General features: G+C 45.5%; 1 protein-coding gene across 1 annotated transcript in view; it reads left to right on the top strand.

Moving 5' to 3' along the window:
• The window catches only part of LOC125395562 (ubiquitin carboxyl-terminal hydrolase 29-like), a 221,556-nt gene that overhangs the window by 187,185 nt on the left and 10,973 nt on the right, over positions 1–23,398 (top strand). The window contains exons 3-6 of the mRNA XM_087909166.1: positions 3,653–3,789; positions 16,638–16,711; positions 20,349–20,458; positions 22,805–22,994. The gene's annotated coding sequence lies outside the window, so the exon portion shown is untranslated. The remainder of the gene's footprint in view (positions 1–3,652; positions 3,790–16,637; positions 16,712–20,348; positions 20,459–22,804; positions 22,995–23,398) is intronic.

Here is a 23,398-nt window from a genome sequence, read left to right as displayed (position 1 = left end):
GCAGGTGCAGAGGCCAGAGGTGGAAGGGAAGTGAGTGTCTGGTGTGTCACTTTCTGCTTTGTTCTTTTGGGACAAGGTATCTTGCTAAGCCTGGAGTTTGCTGGGTTTTGTCTAGGCTGTCTGACCAGCAAGTTCCTGCAATCTTCCTGTTTATGCTCCACAGCACTGGGGCTGCAGACAAGTGCAGCAACTTTTTACATGGGTTCTGGGGTCATTCTTATGCAGCAAGTACTCTTTTACCCATTAATCCATCTATTATGCATACAGCGGTCTGCCTGCATGTATGCCTACATGCCAGAAGAGGGCACCAGATCTCATTACAGATGGTTATAAGCTTCCATGGGGTTGCTGGCAATTAAACTCAGGACCTCCGGAAGAGCAACCAGTTCTCTTAACCTCTGAGACATCTCTCCAGTCCATTTTTGTGTTTTTTAAGGCTCTGTCTAGCTCTGGCTTTCTTGGAACTGGCTTGTTCTGTAGACCAGGCTATCCTCAAACTCAGAGATTTGCCTGTCTCTGCCTCTGGAGCACTGTAATTAAAGGCTTGCACTACCACTCCGTCTCTCTTACACAAGCTACACAAGCTCTCTCTCTCCCTCTCTCTTTTAAACTTTATTTATTTATTTTATGTACAAATGGTGTTTTGCCTGCATGCATGTCTATGTGAGGGTGTTAAATCCGCTGGGACTGGAGTTACAGACAGTTGTGAGCTGCCTTATGGGTGCTGGGAATTGAACTCAAGCCCTCTGGAAGAGCGACCAGTGCTCTTAACTGCTGAAACAACTCTCCAGCCCCTCTCTCCAGACTCTTAAATGTACATTTTTGATGTAAAATATTTGGGACACATGATGGGTTTATCAGGATGTCAATCCTTCATAAATTGAAAAACATCCTTATACCAATAGCCAATTATGTGTCATTAATTTTTCTATATATTGGGCATACTGGGTAACCAACACAGACAAGGGCCAGAGACATGGCTCAAAGGGTAAAAACACTTACTTTGGGCACCTGACAATCTGAGTTTGATCCCTGGAACCTATGGTGGAAGGTGAGGACCAACTCCCGAGAGTGTCTTCTGACTTCCGCACACATGCGTACACATATGCCATGGCCACATATGTCATGCACATCACACACAGGAACAACACATAATTTTTTAAACCACAAACAAGTCTTTATTGTTGTTCATAGAATGTTCACCACGATCCAGAGATGCACAAAGCAATAAAAGACAGAGAGAGAGAGAGAGAGAGAGAGAGAGAGAGAGAGAGAGAGAGAGAGAGAGATAAGAAATTGACTTTAGAAGCATATGATGAAATATAATCAGGACACAAATCTACACTGTGAGTATCATTTTGAATACTCAGGAGCTACACTTAAAAGATAGGAAGAGGTTTGGGGAGGCAGCTCAGCAGTTAAACCACTTGCCCTGAAAGCATGCGGACTGGAATTTGGATCTCTAGAATATGTGTAAATGCTGGGTGGGCGCGGCAGCTCACTTGTCATTCCAGATCCCCAGAGCAAAGCTAGCAAGACCAGTTGTGTCTTCACACTCTGGGTTTGATTGAGAGAATCTGCCTCATTGAGTAAGGTGGCAGAGAGATGGAGGCTAACACCCAGCACCAACCTTGTGCTTCCACAGGAAGGCAGCCAGACAAACACACACACATACACGCGCGCGCATACACACACACACACACACACACACACACACACACACACACACACACACACACAAAATAGGTGGCTGGGCGTGGTGGTGCACGCCTTTAATCTGAGCACTCAGGAGGCAGAGGCAGGTGATCTCTGTGAGTTTGTGGCCAACCTGTTCTACAGAGTGAGTTCTAAGACAGGGCTACCTAGAGAAACCCTGTCTTCAAAACTAAAACCAAATCAACCAAACAAACAAATAAAAAACCGAGGAGATTTCAGTCAGCCTGAGTTAATGAGGGATTGTGCAGCCTTAAAAAAAAAAAAAAACATAAGCATCCAGAATGGACTTAGCCTGCCTCCAGCTCTGAATAACCCTAGCACAGTGGAAACTGTAAAGTCCAAGTTCCTAGGGAAAGGGCTGATGGACTGGACACAGCTCTGTGCCTGGGAGTTGGAATGCTGCCTATCTCTGCTTCCGTTGCCATGCTTTCAACTATTAGGTTAAGCTTCTGGGATGCATTATGGAACCGAACACTAGCTTCCACAGGCCCCAAAGCTGTAGATGCTGTTTGATGGCAGAGTTGTCCCTGGTGTGGCATGGTCTACCTGCCTGGTGCTCCCATCAGTGAATTTGGTAAATGCCTAGATGTGTGGTTTTCATTTGTCGTGTGACACACACTCTCACACACATCACTTAAGATAAATATTTAAAAACAGATATATATATAATATATATAACATATATATATTGATGCTAGGGATGCAGACATAGGCACTAGTGATGGGAGGCTGTGTGCATCCTAATGATAAATAAGAAATGTTTATCCATTACCCTGAGCTGCATCTAGACCCAGGTTTTGCAACCACATTATGTTGCATGAAATATTTCATTCTCTGAAGCTCTCGCTGCCCTCTCCTCACCCTCTTGACCACCCACTCCTTCCTCCCTACAAGTGGTTTCCATGGTGACCTTCTCTGGTTGCTAGCGAGGTTGAGTACCCTGCAGAGGGAGCCATGGCGGGAGGGCAGGCTTCTTGCCAAGGACAAAGTGGAATGTGGGTGGATGGGAGACTCAACGGGGGCTAAATCCTGCTGTAGGAGAACACAAAGGGCTGAGGAAGGATAATGCATTGGGGTGCCTGGCCGAGTGGGAAGCGAGAGTGTGTATGCATACGGCCAAGGTTCATTGCTTACGTGTATGGAATTATCAAAGAATAAATAAAAGACATTCTATTTCAAAATAATAATAATAACCAAAACAATAAGTCCTTCAGTCCCTTTCTGCTACCCCCTTATTGGTCCACTCAAGCCCTTGGCACTTACTAAAGACCTCTAGGTCATTTTTGGATTAGAGGGGGGCAAAAACGTAGCCATGCAGGCTGCTGACTCAAACGGAAGTCCTGGGTCCTTGGTGGGCAGCTGCCGCAGGTGCGAGTTAAAGCCTCATTATGTCCTCTCCTTGTTCGCCACTCAGTACATTCTGTCCTTCTTTTTCTTTTCTTTTCTTTCTTTTTTTTTTTGTGCGTGTGTGGCTGATGGAGGACTTCCTTTATGTGCCAAGAAGGTTATTAGGCACTTGAATGCAATTTCAAATCCTCTTTGCTATAAGAAATGAAACACCGCTCTGCAAAAGGAGTCCAATAGCTCTCCCAGAGAATCAAAAGCATGAGAGTTCTATTTATCCCTGTTTCAAAAGACATCAGGCTCTTTTGTATTTCCCCATATTTTTTCTGTTTTTTTCTTTCTTTCTCTCTTTCTCTCTCTCTTTCTCTCTTTTGGTCCGGAAGGCTTATCATTTGTTGAGAGCAGGGTATTGAAGTCCTGCTACCGCCATTGTCCTAGAACTCATCTATAGCTTTGCATCTAATAGCGTTTGTTTTATAAAATTGGGTGCACCTGTGTTTGGGATGCATGTGTTTAGAATGTTAATGGCCCCGTGATGGATTGTTCCCATCATCAGTCTAAAGTGACCCTCTTTATGTTTTTTCTTTTCCAGTTTTGACATTGGGCTCTTGTTTTGGGGCGACCCACGAGTCCCCAACCACCTGGAAGAACTAACAGGAAAGGAAGGAAAGCCAGGACTCAACCACAGCTTCAGGACCTGATCGAAGCTACTTCCAAGATCAGCATCTGGTGAGGGCAATGGCAGACGTAGGCTGTCTGGAACTGAGTTCAGAAACCAATGATGTCGGGATGCTGCGATGTTCCCTCATATGAAATCATCAAAAGAATAAACAAAAGATGTTCTATTTAAAATAATAATAACCACGACCATAAGTCCTTCGGTCCCTTCTGCTTCCCACCTCCATCCCCGCCGCCATCGGTTCACTCAAGTCCTTTGGTGCTTACTAAAGACCTCAAGGTCTGTTTTAAATTAGAAGGGGACACAATGCAAAGATCTGAAGATGGGGGCTTTCCAGTACAACTTTTGATAGCTGGGGGCAACTCTCCATCAGTCTCAGAGTAGGGAGCAGAGGGTGCATGAAAGAGAACCAAGGAACATCTGCTTAAGCAAATGTTCCCTTTCCCCCCACTCAGAAAAACAGTCCAAACTTGGTTTTTTGTTGTTGTTGTTGGTGGTGGTATTATTGTTTTTGTTTTGTTATGCTTTCTATCTACTATGTATGGGCTGCATCACAGATTACTTTTGTAAAAGCGTGGACCATTGTGTCTCTAAAGTATCACAGTCCTGAGTAGATGGCGGCAGTCCAGAGCAAAGATCCTACGGCAAATAAGCTTAATGTATTTCTCTTCGTGGGGAGCTGATGTAAGGCTGAGTAGAAAGGACACAGGTCAGAGAATTAAGGGTACAGAGCCGAGAAGGCTCAGTGGGTAAAACGCCTGTTCTACAAGAAGAACCTGAGTTAAGATCCCCAGTACCGTGGAAAGTCAGAGAGCTTTTAGGAATCTGTAAATCCCAGCGCTCCTATAGCCAGTGGGTTGGGGGCGGAGACTGGCGTGTCCTGGGGGCGGAGACCAGTGAGTCCTGGGGGCGGAGACTGGTGAGTCCTGGGACGCTCACAGCTAGCTTGGCACAGATAGCAGTAGACAAAAGACCACCCCCCGCTCCCCGACACCGCAAACGAGGTGGAAGACAGGGACCAGCACCCAACACATAAGAATACACACAGACTGCTTTATTTGTTTATTTTTAAAGATTTGTTTTCATTTTATGTATACACAGATTTGTCTGTATGTCTGTCTGTGCACTGTATGTGTGTACTGCCCGAGGAGCTCAGAAGAGGACATCAGATCCCTTGGAACTGGAGTTACAGACCATTCTGAGCTGTAGAGTGGTTGCTTGGAATCGAACCCCTGTGCACTGGAAGGGCAGGCAATGTTGTAATTTTAAAAAGCCGTGAAGAGAAGTCATGCCATGCAACAAGGAGATTTATTGGAAAAGGAGAGAGAAGGGACAGAGACGGGGCAGAGAGGCGGCAGAGACTTGTCCCTGGGGACAAGAGTGGTGGAAGAGAGAAGGGGTGGGGGAGAAAGACGAGAGGTGGGCAAGGCCCACCTTTTAAAAAGGGAACGTAGTGAATGTGCTCAGGAGCTACTCTTAGTGGCTGCAGCTGAGGACGGATCCTGCCAGGACCCCAAGGACAGGCCAGTGCAGATGCCTGAATATTATAACAGTCAGTGCTCTTAACCATATAGTCATCTCTCCAGCCCCACAGAGATTTTATTTTTTAAAAATTAAGAATATGCTGGGCATGGTGGTGTACACCTTTAAGACCAGTACTCAGGAGTTAGAGGTAGGTGTTTGCCTGTGAGTTTAAGGCTAACCTGGTCTATACAGAGAGTGCCAGGACAGCCAGCGCTACATAGTGAGACTTTGTCTCAGAAAACCCTTCATGTATATGCAGATATCGATATATATGTAGATGTAGATATATAGCTACCATGATACATATGTATAAATGTGTCGTGATTGATCTGTGTGATACTGTGACCCTCGGTGAAATAGGACCAGGGAGTTAGAGCTAACCTGGGCAACCTTCACATTCCTTGTGCTTGGTTCTGTGTAAACTGTCTTAGTTTTTTCCCCCACTCAGTGTGACAAACTGTCTCACAAAAGCAGCTGACAGCCAGAGCAGGGTCTATTCTGACCCACACAGTTCCAGAGGATCTCAGTCCGTCAAGGCGGAGATAGACGGTGTAGGGGCGGCAGGATCTGTGGCTACTTCTCCAAAAAGTACAAACCAGGAATTCGAGAAAGCAGACTGTGGCCAGGCTGGGTAGACCAGCGAGGCCCACGCCAGTGATCTAGGACTATCAGCTAGTCTCCTCATCCCCCCAGGTTCCCCAGCCTCCCACAACACCATCATCAGCTGGGGACCCAGCGCTCACGCACGGGGCTTGTAAGGGACGCCTCACATTCAAGCTCTTCTGTTAGTGCTAGAGAGAAGATTGCGAACCTCCTATACGACAGGCAAGCATTCCACTCCTGAGCTATAGCACTGGTTGCCAGCATTTTAATTCAGCAGTTCCCGACCTGTGGGTTGAGACCTCTCTGGAGGTCAAATGATCCTTTCACGGGGGGTTCCATATCAGATATCCAGCATATCTGATATTTACATTACAATTCATAACAGTAGCAAAATTACAATTATGAAGTAGCAAAGAAATAACATTGGGGGGGCGGTCACCACAACACGAGGAAACGTATTAAAGGATCGCAGCATTAGGAAGGTTGAGAACCGCTTCCTTAATGGCTTCTCTTCCTTACCATAGAAAATGATTGGAGAAAAACCCAATATCCTTCAAAGGGAAATGCCAATGTGCCAATGTGTGTGTGTGTGTGTATACATATGCACATTATATATACATATATACATACACATATATACACATACATATATTGGGTTTGGGGGCTTGGAATCCTTTTAAGATAATTATTTATTTTGCACATATGTGTGTGCCTATGTGAGGTAAAGCACATGCCATGCATACAGGTTCCACTGATATGCACAGTAGAAACTGAACCCGGGTTCTCTGCAGGGGCAGTAAGTGCTCTAAACTGCTGAGCCATCTCTCCAGCCCCCAAAAAGATCGATTTATCTATTTGTTTATTTATTTATTTATGTTCAGTGTACATTAAATCCATTTATTAAACCTTATTTGGCCCCGGGGCTGTAGCTCAGTTGGTATGAAGCCCTGGGCTCAATCCCCAGCATGGCACAAACAGGCTGTGGTGGTGTATGAGTGTAGACCTAGAACCTCAGACCTGGAAGAAGTTCAAAGTCATTCTCCGTGACATTAACAAGTTTGAGGAGAGCCTCAATACATGAAACCCTGTTTCAGAATGTTAAAAAACCAAAGCAGGAGGCTGGAGAGATGGCTCAGCAGTTAAGAGCACTAGATACTCTTCCAGAGGACCTGGGTTCAATTCCCAGCACCCACATGGCAGCTCACACCTATCTGTAGCGCCAGTTCCAGGGGATATGACATGCTCACATAGACATACATGCAGGCAAAATACCAATCAACTTAAAATAAAAATAAACTTAAAACAATAACAATATAAACAAATAAACAAAAATAGAGTCTGGCACAATGTCCCATGCCTCTAATCCCGGCATTCAAGAGGCAGAGGGCAAGCAGATCTCAGTCAATCAATCAATCAATCAATCAATAATAAAAACAGAGGCTTCAGAAATGACTCAGCAATTAAGAGCACCTGCTACTCTTGCTGAGGACCTGAGTTTGGTTCTCGACTCCAATGGGGGTTACTACCTGCTCCCATGGGGTTACTGCTAACTCCGGGGAAATCTGTTAGTCTTCCAGTCTCAATAGGACCTATATCACATCCTCATACACACTACACACATGCAGACACAGAGATACACACAGAATTTTAAAAATCCTTTTTAAAGCGAAAGTAAAAGTAATACTACTGCGTTACAATGGCTAATTAATATGCAGTTCATAGTCACAAGTCAATTATCCTAACAATTTATGAGGTGTCATTTTTTTCCTGTCCCTGTGTCACGTCAGGGTTTTATGACTGTGTTGTTGTCTTGTTTCTTGAATTTCTTTCTTTTTGCTGGGAGGGGGTTTGAGACAGGGTTTCCCTGTGTAACAGGCTGTTCTAGAACTCGTTTTTGTAGACTAGGCTGGCCTCAAATTCACAGGGATCCACCTGCCTCTGCCTCCCAAGTGCTGGGATTAAAGGCGTGCACCACCACTGCCTAGTTGTTTCTTGAATTTCTTTAGTCTATAATGATTACTTCCTTATGTTTTCACAATATTGACATTATACACACACACACACACATACATACATATATGCACAAACACGCATGCCTTTAATCCTAGCACTCGGGAGGCAGAGGCAGGCAGATCTCTTTGAGTTTGAGGCCAGCCTGGTCTACAAGAGCGAGTTCCAGGACAGATTCCCAAAGTTACAGAGAAACCCAGTCTTGAAAAACAAAACAAAAAACCCCCAAAAATAAACAAATAAAAAAGAGCATGTATCTCCTTCAAGGGATCCAAGTGTGATTTCCAGGACCTACATCTAGAGGCTTACATCTGCCTTCAGCTTCAACTCCAGGGAATTTACTATCCTCCCCCGGCATCCTTGGTCACCTGCACACGTGTTCACATACACACTCCCACACATAGTTTAAAGTTAGGAAGGGTAGGGTAGATGGTGGATGGGGGGGTGATGGGGGTGAAAATGATCAAAATAGATTGCATGTATGCATGAAATTCTCAAAAAAATGTTTTATTGGGGGCTGGAGAGATGGCTCAGCGGTTAAGAGCACCGAATGCTCTTCCAGAGGACCAGGGTTCAATTCCCAGCATCCACATAGCACCCAGCCCACAACTGTCTGTAATTCCAAGATCTGACACCCTCACACAGACATCCATGCAGGCAAAACACCAACGCACATTAAATACAAATAAATAAATGACTTTTAAAAATGTTTTATTATTTTAAAATCTTACATTTGTTTGTGTATGTGAGCGGACAGGCACATGCCATAGGCCCCACATGCACAGGCACATGCCATAGGCCACACACGGAGACGAGAGGACCACTCATGGGAGTCAGTTCCCTTCCTTCCACTGCGCAGGCCCTGGAGGTGGAATTGAAACTTGGCTGACAGCGCCTCTACCCACCGGGCATCTCATGGCACCACACAGGCTCAGTACCATCCACGACTCTTCCTTGTGATAGTTTTTCCACGAGAGCCGTCAAGTGATCGTTTTCTGATCCCACATCTCCAGCTGACTCTGCTAGAATTCCTCTCTAAGCCTGCTCTCCCTTTATCCCACCTTAATTGATTCCATGCTGATTTTGTGGATTTTAACTTAATTAAGGGCTTGTTTATAATTTGCTACTTTCAGAATTTATCTTCTCCAGGACTGCTCCAATTTTGATTCTGGATCTTTTCAAACTTTTTGACATTAAAACAAAACAAAACTAAAAAATCCTCCCATGCTTTCCAGACACAATGAGACATTCTAGTCTCCTATTTCCCCTGCCCTGACCTGCAATCAGCTAATGATCCACAGAGTCCCAGGTCCCTTGTGCATAGACCAAGATTTCAAAATCAAGATCTGAGCTCTGAGTGCGTCTTTTTATAAACCATGGTTTTGGAAATACTGAAGATTGTAGGGTTTTTATTAGAAGAAAGAAATAGTTGCTCTTGCATTTTTAAAAACTGTACATTTTCTTTATTTTGTGTGAATTTATGTGTATGGGGGTGGATGCACAACTGCACCAGCACTTGTGTGGGGTCAGAGGTTGGGGTCAGAGGTTAACTTGTAGGAATCAGTTCTATGCTATCCTCCATGGTGTGGGTCCTGGGGATCAAACTGGGATCCTGGGGTGATCAAATCGTTGGGCTTGACGGCAAGTGTCTTTCTCTGTTGACCCATTTCACAGGCCTGCATTTTAAATTTATTTTTGTTTTTGAGGCGGGATCTCAGGTAGCCCAGGCTGGCCTTGCGGATAACTTTAATTTCCCAGACTTCCTGTCTCCACTCCCCCCCCCCCCCCGAGTACTTGGGACACGCTTGGGACACACTTGCATTTTTAAGGGCCCCAGTCTGGAACAACTTAAGTGCTGAGTAAAGTTTCCAAAGACATAACTTTTCCAAATCCTTTCATTTTTTTGACAGCATGGGTGAATCTGAAAGACGTCATGCAGCTAGGTGAAATTAGCCAGATGCAGAAGGATACATGATCTCACTTGCTGGAGGCATCTAAGAACCTGGAATCATGGGAGTAGGCGAAGGGTGGTTACCAGAGGCTAGGGTTGGCAATGATGGGGGTGGGGGTGGGGGGCGTTGAGGAGATAGTGAACAAAAGACACAAATTTTCTATTATAGGAATGGTGAGATGGCCTAGTGGGTAAAGATGCCTCTCAGAGGGGCGGGAACAGAGTGGGGTCTCACCCAGGTGCTCATCCTGAGCAACTTTGTGGGCCATGCTGACACGAACAGCTTGGGATACAGGAAGAAGAGATTAAGAAGGTCCAGGGGGAAGACACACACAGTGAGTAATAGCACTTACCGCCACAGCCTTTAATTCCACAGGCAGGCAGATCTCTGTGAGTTTCAGTGAGATCCACCTAGTCTAGGAGTTCCAGGACAACCAGGGCTACCTAGGGAAAAAAAATAATAATAATTAAAAGCCTGCCGAGCTGAGTTCCATCCCAGGGATCCACATGGTGGCAGGATTGAGCTGACTCCTGCAAATTGTTCTCTGATGGTCACAGCCCATAAGCTTAAGACGTGTGATAAGAAAAAATATGATTCTAAAACAATTTTAAAGATTGTACTATGCTAGCCGGGCGGTGGTGGCACACGCCTTTAATTCCAGCACTCAGGAGGCAGAGGCAGGCAGATCAAGGTAGACCAGAGCTCGAGGCCAGCCTGGTCTACAGAGCGAGTTCCAGGACAAGCTCCAAAGCTACAGAGGAACACCGTCTTGAGAAAACAAAAAACAAACAAAATTTAAAAAAAAAATGGTATTATGCCCTCCTGGGAGCAAATATGGCAATGAAGTGGACTAGGTAAGAGGCCGTGGGAGTAGAGAAAAAGATGGCTGTTGTTAGTGAATTACGCTGTACAGAGAGTGGGCTTGGAGAGAGAAGGCAGCCACAGGGTGTTTACCGCCATCACCACCCCCACCCCTTCTCCCCACAGCCAGTGGAGAAAGCTCTGCTCTCAAATCAGCAACGGAATTTTCCACTGAGCTAAAAAGGCCAGGCTTCGTTCCGAGAATTATATACCTCCCTCTGTAATTAAGGACGGAAAAGGTCTCGCTTAGACGCAAAACAATGTGGACAGTCTTCTGCAGTGCCTGTTTAAAATCACATCTGTCTGAAGAGCCATCTGCTCTGCAAATTTCCCCTTGATTGTGGCCTTCGTTTTCATCCAAATTTTGAGAGCTGACAACATTGAATTTTATAATCTGCAGACTTTATTGCTTGGGGGTGGGGGCAGTGTCGGGAGGGTGAGATGGAGCCAAGATTGGCCTGGAACTATGTGGTGCCGACTAGCTTTGAACTCTTAAGATCCGCAGCCTCCCAGGGCTGAGGGTTGCAGGTGTGTGCCACCATGCTTGGCAATTTAATTCTTGGGAAGTGTTTATCGATGTCTAACACAAAATAAGTATTTGATGGGCTAGTGTAGCTCGCCGATTTCTTTGGTGCAGTTTTAACGGACACATGAAGCCTTTGTGTTACAATTTTGTGCTCTTTTTATTTGTAGATCATCGTCATTACTAATTAGGTTTGGGAGTTCGGGGTGTGTTTTTGCTGCTGTTGTCTTTGTTTTGAGGCTAGGTATCACCCAGGAGACCAGGCTGGACTCGAACTCTGAGATTTGCTTTCCTCTACCTCCAGAGTGCAGTGTGCACCACCATGCCCAGCCATTTGGGATTTTTTGTTCTGTTTAGTTTTGTTTTTCCTTTTTACATTGGTGTTTTGCCTGCATGCATGTCTGTGTGAGGGTGTCAGATCTTGGAGTTACAAACAGCTGTGAGCTGCCATATAGGTGCTGGGAATCTAACCAGGTCCTCTGTAAAAGAAGTCGGTGCTCTTAACGGTTGAGCCATCTCTCCAGCTCCTGTTTAGTGTTTTTTAAGACACCGTTTTACATAGTCCATGCTTGCTTACAACATTCAATACAGAATGAAGCCTGGCTCAAAAAGCAAAACAAAACAAACAAGCAAACAGAAACAACGGGAGGCAAGAGCAGGAGGGTCTCTGTGAGTACAAAGCCAGCTGGTCTACAAAGAGAGTTCCAGGACAACCAGGGCTTCACAGAGAAACCCTGTTTTAAAAAACAACACAAGAAAAAAACAGAAAATAAAATAAAAAGCAAAGCAAAACAAAACACCTCCCCCAAATCACTTAACACAAATCCTAAATCTAAATTGCCCCCTACCATGTGTTCTCACAGTCTTCTTCTTCCTCACGGCAACACCCCTGCGGGGGCGCACCACGGGAACCTCCTGGTGTTCAGGGCTCAGACCACGACTGCACAGTGTTCAGCACCGCGCACCCCGTACTACACACCTCACCTCTTTGTCCTGCCGTCCGTTCTCCATTAGAACATAGAGTCTTAGGGGAGGAAGTTCGAAAGCCACGGTACTTGGTATGATGGCCTGCGTTGAAGAGATGCAATGAACCCATTTATTTTTTATATTATTTTATTTTTTTTTTTGATATTTATGCTTGGTTTCTGAGGACTGGGAATTGAACATAGGACCTCTACCTGCTCTAGAAGGAAATGCTGTAACCATGTAGCATTCTAGCCTTAGTTTAGTCTTTTGAGGTAGGGTCTCAAATAGCTTAAATTATTTCTGTTTGGTTGGTTGGAGTTTTGTTTTGAGACAAGATTTCGCCACGTAGCACTGGTTAGCCTGGAATCCATTTTGTAAACCAGACTGACCTTGAACTCAAAGAGAGTTGCCTGCCTCAGCTTTCCCACGACTGAGAATAAAGAGGCGTGTTACCTGTCCTGCTCCCTTCACCTCTTAACTATGGATGACAGGAGTACCTTGCCCAGCTTTCTTTTTGAAGTTGAACTATAAAACACACACACACACACACACACACACACAAACGGGCTGGAGAAATGGCTCAGTGGTTAAGAGCATAGGTCCAGGTTCAGTTCCCAGTATCCACTTGGCAGCTCACAACTGTCTGTAACTCCAATCCAGAGGATCCGACACCCTCACACAGACATATGTGCAGGCAAAACACCAACGTACATTACATAGAAGTAAAAGTAAAAAAAAAAAAAATTAGGGGGCTGGAGAGATGGCTCAGTAGTTAAGAGCTGCTTTTCCAGAGGACCCAAGTTCAATTCCCAGCACCCACATAGCAGTTCATAGCTGTCTGTAACTCCAAGTCCAGGGGATCTAATGCCTTCATACAGACATGCATTCAGGAAAAACACCAGTGTACATTAAAATGAATAAATTATAAAATCAAAAATTATATATATTTACAGTTCACAGTATGGATGCTCTGATGCGTCAGTTAAGCTACGGACAAAGCCATTTCTCCATACTGAGAACACATGCAATCTCTCCTAGAAATTCCCGAATAACACTATTAAGTAGAATTGTTACACTGTGTCGAATGGACATGCTCAGAGGCCAAAAATCCAACAACAGGCAGGCTTAATGGGAGATGAAGTCAGGATATGAACTCAAATCCCAACGCCCTTGCTCTTCAGGCCTGCTGCTGTGCTGGCCTCGTGACACGTAATCAGCGAGTGCAATCTGAAGTTCAACTACCCTTGTCTTGTGGGGTAGTAAATGGGTTGAACAGCATTAGGGCCAATAGCAGCCAAAAGGGCCCGGTTCCCTAGCCTTGCTCTAAGTGTTTCAGTCAATGTCCTACGGGCGCCACCTTGTGGCGTCTGACCGCAATTGCTGGTGAACGTCCTTAAGGCCATAGAACCTTCCAAAAATTCCATGAACGCAGAATTTACACTCGCAACCCCAGCACAGAGGAGGGGTCTATGTAGTAAGCTCTAGGGCACCCTATGCTACATAAGAACTTCTCTCAAAACCTCAGGGAAAGAGCCAGGAATGTGGTTTAATTAATAGACCTCCCGTCTGGAATGCACAAAGCCCTGGAGTTTGTCCCTGAAAGCACATTCCAAACAGGGCCTAATCCAACCTGGTGCGCACACATCTGTAATCCCAGTACTTCAGACATCTGTTATTCCCGCATTTGAGAGATGAAGACAAGAAATTCAATGTGCCAGGTGGTGGTGGCGCAGACCTTTCATCCCAGCCCTTGGGAAGCAGAGGCAGAGGCAGGTGGATCTCAGTGAGTTCAAGGCCAGTCTGGTCTACAAAACGAGTTTCAGGACAGTCAGGACTGTTACACAGAGAAATTCTGTCTCCTAAAACCAACCAACCAACAAACAAAACAAAACAAAAAAGAAAGAAAAAAAAAAAGAAATTCAACATTTTTCTGGTTGTAGTGGCCCACACCATCAGTCCCAGCACTCTGAAGGCAGAGTAAGGATGATCACTGAAAATTCAAGGCAAGCCTGGTCTACATAGGTAGTTCCAAGACAGCCAGGACTGTTTAAAGAGATCTTGTCTTGAGAGACGGCGGGGGGGGGGGGGGGAGAAGGAAGGGAGAAAAGGAAAGGAAGGGAAGAAAGGGAGGGAGGGAGGGAGGGAGGGAGGGAGGAAGGAAGGAAGGAAGGAAGGAAGGAAGGAAGGAAGGAAGGAAGGAAGGAAGGAAGGAAAAGAAATTAGGAAGAAATTCAAGGTCATCCTCAGCTACAGTGAGTTTGGAGCCAGTCCAGATTACGTGAGACCCTGTCTCAAAACACCCAAACAAGTGTCCCCGGGTTTAGTGGCCGTACCTACACCCTCTGCTAAACTCCTTTCCCAGGTGGTGATGTAAACTATGTCTTATTTTGTTTTGTTGAGACATGGTTTCTCAGTTCATGGACTTAGCTCTGTAGCCTTAGCCACTCAGGAACTTGCTCTGTAGACCAGGCTGGCCTTGCACTCAAAGGCATCCACCTGTCTCTATCTCCCAAGTGTTGGGATTAAGCCACCACAGCCTGCCCAGCTTTGAGAGACCTTACCTTCCCTGGTCCCAAACGCAGCCTGTGCCATCTCCCCTAACACCCGCTGGCCTGGCCCAGCTCTTCAGCTCCCCAAGTAGCAGGAGACCCTCATTGCTAACCACTTCTGTCCTGGTTCTCCAGAGCGATGTGCTAGATGAGGGTCTGAGGAGAAATATCGTTTACTAGCGTTGGCCACTCACACTGGAGGAAACTGGAATGGGAGATCCAAGAATAACCTGCAGAAGTGAGTGTCTTCACTTAGCAGTCAGAGGCAGGTGGATCTCTGCGAATCGAGGCCAGCCTGATCTATGTAGTAGTGAATTCCAAAGCTGTACACTAAGACCTCCCGGTCTCCTAGAGTACCAGGCACACATATTTACGTTCAGGCGAATACTCACTCGTACAATAAAATAAAATGAGATAGATTCTGGGTTTTTTTGTTGTTATTGTTGTTGCTGCTTATTTTTAAGAAAGGAAAAGGGAGAGGTTTAGAGGGGAGAACGTTTAGGTTACCATAGAGTGTAAAACAGTAATCAGGAAGATAACCCGATTGCCCCACCCTGCCTTGAGGCTGGCACAAGCTGGGAGTTTAGCAGTTTAGTGGTGGATGAGATAGAAGGGACTCCCGGCCTCTCTAATAGAACAGTTCTGTTGACTCAAAACCAATGGACTGCGGGCAGTGGTGCCTCACACTTTTAATCCCAGCACTTGGGAGGCAGAGGCAGACGGATCTCTGTGAGTTTGAGGCCAACCTGGTCTACAGAGGGAGTTCCAGGACAGCCAGGACTGTTACACAGAGAAAGCATGTCTTAAAAAAACATAAAAAAAAAAACAAAAAAAAGACTGCTCTAGGTAGACGATTAGGTGTTTTTCTCCACCCCAGCCCACCCTCCCTCTAGGAGAGACAACTCAGTGATTTCCTGGCTGGGCGTGGTAGTACATAGCTTTGATTCCAGCACACCTGAGGCAGAAGCCTAGTCTACACAGGTCAGCCTGGTCTACACAGGTCAGCCTGGTCTACACAGGTCAGCCTGGTCTACACAGGGGTTCCAAGATAAGTAGAACTCCAGAGAGAGACCTTACTAAGAAGAAAAAAGAAAGAAAAGAAGGGTATTTATTGCCCTTGCAGAGGACCCAGGTTCAGTTTCCAGCACCCACACAGTTCCATGGGATCCTACGCCCCCAGTGTCTTCTTCTAGCCTCTGAGGTCACTGGAGCGTGATGCACAGACAAGCAGGTAAAACAACCATACACATAGAGTAAAAATAAATACATCTTTAAAAACATAAAAAGGGCTAGGAGGTGATGGCACACTCCTTTAATCCCAGCACGCAGGAGGCAGAGGCAGGTGGATCTCTGTGAGTTCTAGGCCAACCTGTTCTACAAAGCGAGTTCCAGGACAGCTAGGACACAGAGAAAGCCTGTCTTGTAAAACAAAACAAACAAGCAAAAAAAAAAATCAAAAGGGATTTCTGAAATAATTGACTTAATTAGATGAACCTGTCATTATATGTTTCATTTTAAGTGAGAAAAGACCTTGAAAAATGCGGAAGTAAAAAATACAGTTTATGGCCAAGTGGTGGTGACACATGCCTTTAATCCCAACACTGGGGAGGCAGACAGGTGTATGTGTGCGTGTGTGTATTTATGTGTGCGTATGTGTGCACGTACGTACATGTGTATATGGATGTGGCATACTTGAACAACCCAAATGTATTCAGCTTTAACTTGGATTTTTACAATTCTGTAATGTGTCTACATGTGGGCATTCCCCATGGTGGAGTAATAAAGCCACCTAAATAGCAGCGGAACTAAGCCCATGTAGACACACAAGTTTTCTAAGTCACTAATATCTGTAAATGCTGTAGCTGTGCATCCCCGAAGGAACAAACCCCATCTTTTTAATGTCTTTACAGAACCTGTGAGTCTGTGACAGTTGCTACGTGCGGCCACTAGATGGTGGTGGACACCAAACTTTAAAAAAAGCAGAGTAAGTACCCGGGCGCAGCTCGCGGCGTGTGCCCGTCTGTATGTGTCTGTGTGTACGTGTTTCTCTTTTCTGGCTCGTTTTGTTTTGTGGAACAAGGTCTTATGTAGCCCAGGCTGGCCCTGAATTCACCGTGTTTTAGGCTAAGGTAATCTTGAAGTCCTGATTCTCGGCTCTCCACCCACCAAGTGCTAAAATAATAGCATAAACTGCCATACCCAGTTAGTGCTGTGTGGTGCTGGGCAGTGAGCACAGGGCCTCATGCACATCAGGCAGACACTGTACTAACTCGGTTATACCTCCCAGCTCTGTCGTTTCCGCTGGTTTAATCCCAGCACTCAGAGGGTGGGGGATGGGGGGTGTGGGAGCAGAGACAGGCGGATCTCTGTGAGTTCAAGGCCAGCCTGGTCTACAAAGTGAGTACCAGGACAGCCAGGACGGTTTCACAGAGAAACCCTGTTGTCTCGGGGGAAAAAAAGTAAAGGAAAGGAAAGAAAAGAAAAAAGAAAAAGTGACTCTCGGAGGCAGGGGAGACGGCTCAGAGGTTAAAAGCCGCGGCTGCTCTTGCAGAGTGCCCACCACCTTCATTGCAGCTCAGAAGCAACCGTAATTCCAGCCCAGGAGTTCCAATGCCCTCCTGATATGGTACAGGCAAAATGTTCATACACATGAAATAAAGAACTCTCAGAAGATTCAATGCATGTATTTATAGTGTTTTGATACCTGTTAGAGTTGCTACACTAAGCTGTTTGAGGCCAACCTGGTTTACATAGTAGTACATGTGTTTATCTCTGTTGCGAAAACACTTAAAATATGCTTTCTTAGAGATGTTCAGATGTTCTTTATCTTTTACCCAATATCACCCATTGCTGGGGGTACAGATTGAAACAGCCTTACCTGACCTGGACTACTACGTAAGCCAGGCTGGTCCCGAACTCACAGAGATCCACCTGTGTCAGCCTCCCGAGTGCTGGGATTAAATGTGTGCGCCACCATGCTCTGTGGTTGTTTCTGCAGTGTTAGAATGTAACCCAGGATCACATGCACCCCTAGGCAAGTGTTTCAGCTGCTTTCCCTCTAGATAGACAAATGCTGAGTAAGGGTGCTTCATTGAAGGCTCCCAGCTCCGTTATGATCTCACGTGACCCCGTTGTATGCGGCGTTCAGCAGAGCAACCATCCTATGTTGGTGGTTAATCATGCTGCCACACGCTGCCACTTGTGGATCACAAAGGATCATATCTAACACACAGCACATATTTTTAAGATTTATTTATTTATTTATTATGCATAAAGTGTTCTGTCTGTGTGAGGCCAGAAGAGGGCACTAGATCTCATTACAGATGGTTGTGAGACACCATATGCGAATTGCTGGGAATTGAACTCAGGACCTTTGGAAGAGCAGTCAGTGCTCTTAACCACTGAGTCATCTCTCCAGGCCCCTAAGATGTGTTTTCACTCACTTGTTGGTGTCCATGCATGCTGCATGCGTGTGGGTACATGCGAAGGCCATCAGATCCCCAGGCCCTGGCGTCACAGGTGGTTGTGGTGTTACGCCTGATGTGGGTGCGGGAGCTAAACTCGGATCTTCTGGAAGAGCAGCAAGTGGTACTCTTAGTCACAGAGCCCTCTCTCCAGCCCCGTTACAGAATGCTTACCAGTGAGAGTAAACATTAGGTTACTGCTTTATTGATTGTGCTATACTATGGGTTTTTCTTATTACATTTGTGTAGATGTGGGTGTGTGCTTGTGTGTGTGTATGTGTGTGTGTTTGTGTGTGTATGTATGTGTGTGTGTGTGTTTGTGTGTGTGTGTGTGTTTGTGTGTATTCCTCTAAGTGTCTACATGTGGAGGTCAGATGACAACTTGCAGGTTGAGTACATACATCTTCAAAAAGAGTATTCTGGAAACAGCACATGGCTTTTGGATCCTCCAAGTCCATCCCTGGTGGCACACTTCCTCCAGCGAGGCTACACCTCCCAAGCCTCCCCAGACAGGGCTACCAACTAGAGACCAGGTATTCAGATTCGTGAGACTAGTGGGAAATGTGCCGTTCAAACTGCCACCGCTATTAGAGCAGTCTGAAACATGTACGCAACATTAAGGCTCAGGGGATATTTTGAAAGGAGGGGCCAAAGGACCAAAAGAGCTGGAAATCAGGGATTTGCTGTGATTGTGTCTCCTAACATTAGATGGTACACCCATAAAGTCTCACCAACGTGACTGCCCAAATGTGAGCTGAACAAGGGCGACACCGATAGGCGTGTCACAGTGCACAGGGGTGAGTCCGGGAGCCTCAGCCCTACACAAAGAACCCCAGAGAGCTAAGGAAGGCTGAGAGCAGGAGAGATAGTCTTCCCAGGGAAGGGCTCACCCGCTGCTTATCCAGCACCAAATGGTCAGCCCTGGAAACATACAGATTGAGCATGGTGTACTTACACATTCAGTGATATGTACGTGCATGCATACATACATGTGTGTGTATGTAATAACAATTAATGAAAAAGGAAACCATGAAAGAGAACAAAGGAGTATATATGGGAGGTTCTGAAGAGGGTTAGGGGTGACATAATTTTACTATAATCTCATAAAATAGCCAGTCTGGTCTACAGAACTAGTTCCAGGACAGCCAGGGCTACACATAGAAACCTTGTCTTGAAAAACAAAAGAAAACAAAACAAATCTCATGAAATGAAAGAAATAATTTAAAAAACTTTTTTTGGTATTTTATGTGCATTTATATGAAGGCATTAGAACCCCTGGAACTGGAGCTGTAGACAGTTGTGAGCAGCCATGTGGGTGCTGGGAATTGAACCTGGGTCCTCTGGAAGAGCAGCCAGTGCTCTTAACCACTGAGCTATCTCTTCAGCCCCAAAGAAATAATTTTTAAAATATTTTAAAATTTAAATTTAATTATTTTGGTTTTTCAAAACAGGGTTTCTCTGTTTCGCCCTGTCTGTCTTGGCACTCACTCTCAATCAGGCTGGCCTTGAACTCACAGAAATCCATCAGCCTCTGCTTCTCGAGTGCCGGGATTAAAAGCGTGTGCCACCACCACCTAACAAAAGAAATGATTTGCAAAATGAGTAATCTGAGAACAGTTCCTTTTTTCTCTTTCTCTTCTTTTCGGTTTTGTTGTTGTTGTTGTTGTTTTGTTTTGTTTTGTTTCTTGAGACAGGGTCTTACATATCACTATATAGCTCTGGATGTCCTAGAACTTACTGTGTAAACAAAATTTTTAAAAAGATGAGAAAACATTTCTCCGGGCGTGGTGTACTGGCTCATCCGTGAGATCTCCGTGCTCAGGAGGACGGGACGGGAGTAGTGCTCGGGAGGATGGGACGGGAGTAGTGCTCGGGAGGATGGGACGGGAGTAGTGCTCGGGAGGATGGAACGGGAGTAGTGCTCAGGAGGATGGGACGGGAGTAGTGCTCAGGAGGATGGGACGGGAGTTCCATCCTTCCAGTTCAATGCCAGCCTGAACCGCACAGTGAGCTCCAGGCCAGCTCTCTCTCCCCATATTCTCCCCTACAACTTTCTCTCTCCTAACCCTCTCCACCTCAGTTCTCTCATTCCACCCCCTTTTGTCGATATCTATCTGTTTATTTCCGTTTCCTAATCGTATTGATCTGTTCTCTCAGGCCCTTACTCTGTACCCACCCACTGTGATTCTAAGGATTGTAGCCTGGTGGTCGGCCCGCAGCAGGATCCCGAGCAGCCCTCTACAGCTCTGACGTCTGAGTAGGTCTGGGTAAGGAAAGCATTGTTTCTTTTGAGTTGTGTTACTAACGGTGTGAATTGGATGTCAGAAGGCCCAATGGGAGCAGGTTCTCTGGGATGGCTTGAAAGAAATGGTCAAACAAACGACCAGGAAAGAGTAAAATTAAGAGGATTGAGGGGAGTCTGCAAAGTAGTTCCCTTGGGAGAGTTCTGACCCAGAATGCTCCAAGCTGAGTGTGGGGGGACTCTCCTGTAATTCCTGAACCCCAAGTGTGGTGGATCAAGAGGATCAGGAGTTTGGGGTTATCCTTAGCCACATAGCGAATCTGAGGCTATCCTGGGTTATATGAAACCCTTTCTCAGAAAAATAATGTTTTAAATCAGCATGTATTTATAGAAAGCAATGGACTTCAGTATGACATTTCATCGAGACATATAATACAATCAGGTCATGTGTGCCCTGTCCATCTTTTTATTGCTTGAGAACATTGTACAAGCATGTAGCACATTTCGGTCAAATCCACCCCGGTTTCCCTTCCCTCCAATTCCTCCCCTGTCCTCCCTGCTATTTCCTCCCCAACTGCATGTGTGTGCACTTTAAGGAAACCAAACCCACTATTCATCTATAGTCTCTGTCCCCGAAAGGTCCTCTCTCCCTCTCTATTGAAAGTCTCTCCTCTACGGAAGTCACGGCTCTTTAAAAAAAATCTAGGTTCTGCACGTGCAAGAGAAAATGAAATATGAAATTATTATGGAATCTGGCTTATTTTTGCTTAAAATGATTTCCATTCCAAATTTTCCTGCAAATAATGTAATATTGTTCCTCTTTTTGGCTGAATCAAGCTTCATTGTATTTCTCTATGCATTCATCTCTACACCTGTTTTACTTATTCATTCACCTGTAGTTGAATTGTTTTCCCTAAAACTTCCTAGGTGCTCAGGCCTCATGTTGTGCCCTGATATTGATTCCTCTGAATAAACATTCCATAGCCGTATCATAGTGTAGCTCTATTTTTTTGTTTTCTTTTTAATAGTTATTATGTGAGTTTTTGTTGGTGTTTGTTTTTTCTTTTCTTTCTTTCTCTTTTCTTTCTTTCTCCTTTCTTTTTTCCTTCCTTCCTTCCTTCCTTCCTTCCTTCCTTCCTTCCTTCCTTTCTTTCTTTCTTTCTTTCTTTCTTTCTTTTTGGTTTTTCGAGACAGGGTTTCTCTGTAGCTTTGAAGCCCGTCCTGGAGCTAGCTCTTGTAGACCAGGCTGGCCTCGAACTCCCAGAGCTCCGCCTGCCTCTGGCTCCCGAGTGCTGGGATTAAAGGTCTGCGCCACCACTGCCCGGTTTAAAGTTTTTTTCTTCTACGTCTTGTGGTTTAGAATGATCAGGTCTTCCTGATGTGTGACCACTGGGTTCTGGTGTTACCATGTTGTTTTTTAGGTTGTTAGAGGAATTCTTGCATTGGTGCCCACCCATCTCTTCCTTCAAATGAGGCCGGCAGTGTCTTTGCATCTCGACCCAATCCTTGCAGTGGCTGTCTGAGTTTTTGGGAACTGTTCTTGGTCTGCTCTGTCCTGTCAATGTCTGTCTCAGGGAGCCTCTGAGGTCTCTATACACCTGCTCTCTTGGTCTTCTCTCCTGGTTTGCTCTCTGGTGCTCTGTCTTAATCCCCTCAGTGTTGTAGCCAGCTCTTAGTACCCTCAGTATTCTAGCAAGCTCGCAGTTCTTAGGCACGGTATGGTTAGTAGCTTGGGGGGTCCAGGGGATAGGTTTGGGTTTGGGGGGAACCTAGACACAGGAAACTTCTGCTGGCTGTGTAGAAAAGCCAAAATAGTTGGGTAAGGGCCCCTGGGTTTTATCGCACAGGGGAGGCCCTAGAGAGTGGGGCATCCTGCCTCTGGCTGTTCACTCACCTCTTAGGTCCCCTCAGTACTGGAACAAGCTGTGTTTCAGAGTTCCACCGAAACTGCAGGTGAATAGCTGTGTCAGTTTTGACACTGGTCTAATGTAGCCTTGCTGGCCTCACACTGATTTCTTTCCTTCCATCTCTTTTCTTTGGTTTAGGATTTGTGTTGCTTTTTTTCTCTCCTTTTCCTTTCACTTCCTTTCCCTTTCTTCCTTTGTTCCTTTCCTTTTGTTTCCCTTTCCTTCTTCTCATGAGACTGTGTCCCCTTCATAGCCACTCTTGCCTCACACCTGTCCATTGCTTAGCCCCTCCAGTGCTGGAATTATCATAATTTATAGTTGCATAGATCACAATTGTCTGTGTGTGATCCTAGGGACTGAATCTAAGTCTTGTCAGTGCTGAGTGCTTTAACCTCTGACCTATGCCTTCAGCCCCTCAAATATTCATATATGTACTCATTGATGTGTATCTATGACCACTGCAGGGCTGTGTATCTGAATCCTGAATCTGCAATCAAAAGGCCAGCACCAGAGGTGATCACTCACAGCCTCAACCTTTCTACCGCTTGCATTTGCATGAGAGAGTAGAATTGGACCAGAGCTCCAACTGTATCAGCAGCAGCAGCAGCACAGAGGCACCAGTGCGAGAGGTACTCCTACCACATTATACTTAAGGTACTTACAGCTTCTGTTTTTCTATAGACAATAAAACACTGTGGAAAACAAAACTTTTAGATAAACGAGGGGGTGGGTTGTTTCAGTTCCCAGTCACGGGTTATAGTCTTCCCTTTGGGGAGTCATACCTGCAGGAACAGGAAATAGCTGAGAATGAACACATGCATACATTCTCGGTGCACAGCACTCTGTCTCTACTCTTCTGTCCTCTGGTGCCCTAAAGCAGGACACAGTGCCACTCACTTTCAACCTGGGGCTTTCCATTCTCTTTAAGGCCACCTAGACAATCCCCCAGGCCAGCCTGATCTGGACAAAAACTCATTGAGACTCAGTTTCCAGGTGATGGTTGTTGGTGGGAAGTTGACAAATAGAATCAACCATCAAAATTAAACACTGGGACAGAA

The sequence above is a fragment of the Myodes glareolus genome, chromosome 1 (assembly GCF_982192425.1).
Source record: "Myodes glareolus chromosome 1, mMyoGla1.1, whole genome shotgun sequence".
Taxonomy (NCBI): Eukaryota; Metazoa; Chordata; class Mammalia; order Rodentia; family Cricetidae; genus Myodes; species Myodes glareolus.
Note: the sequence above shows the minus strand (reverse complement) of the source record. Positions and strands in the feature narration are given on the sequence as shown.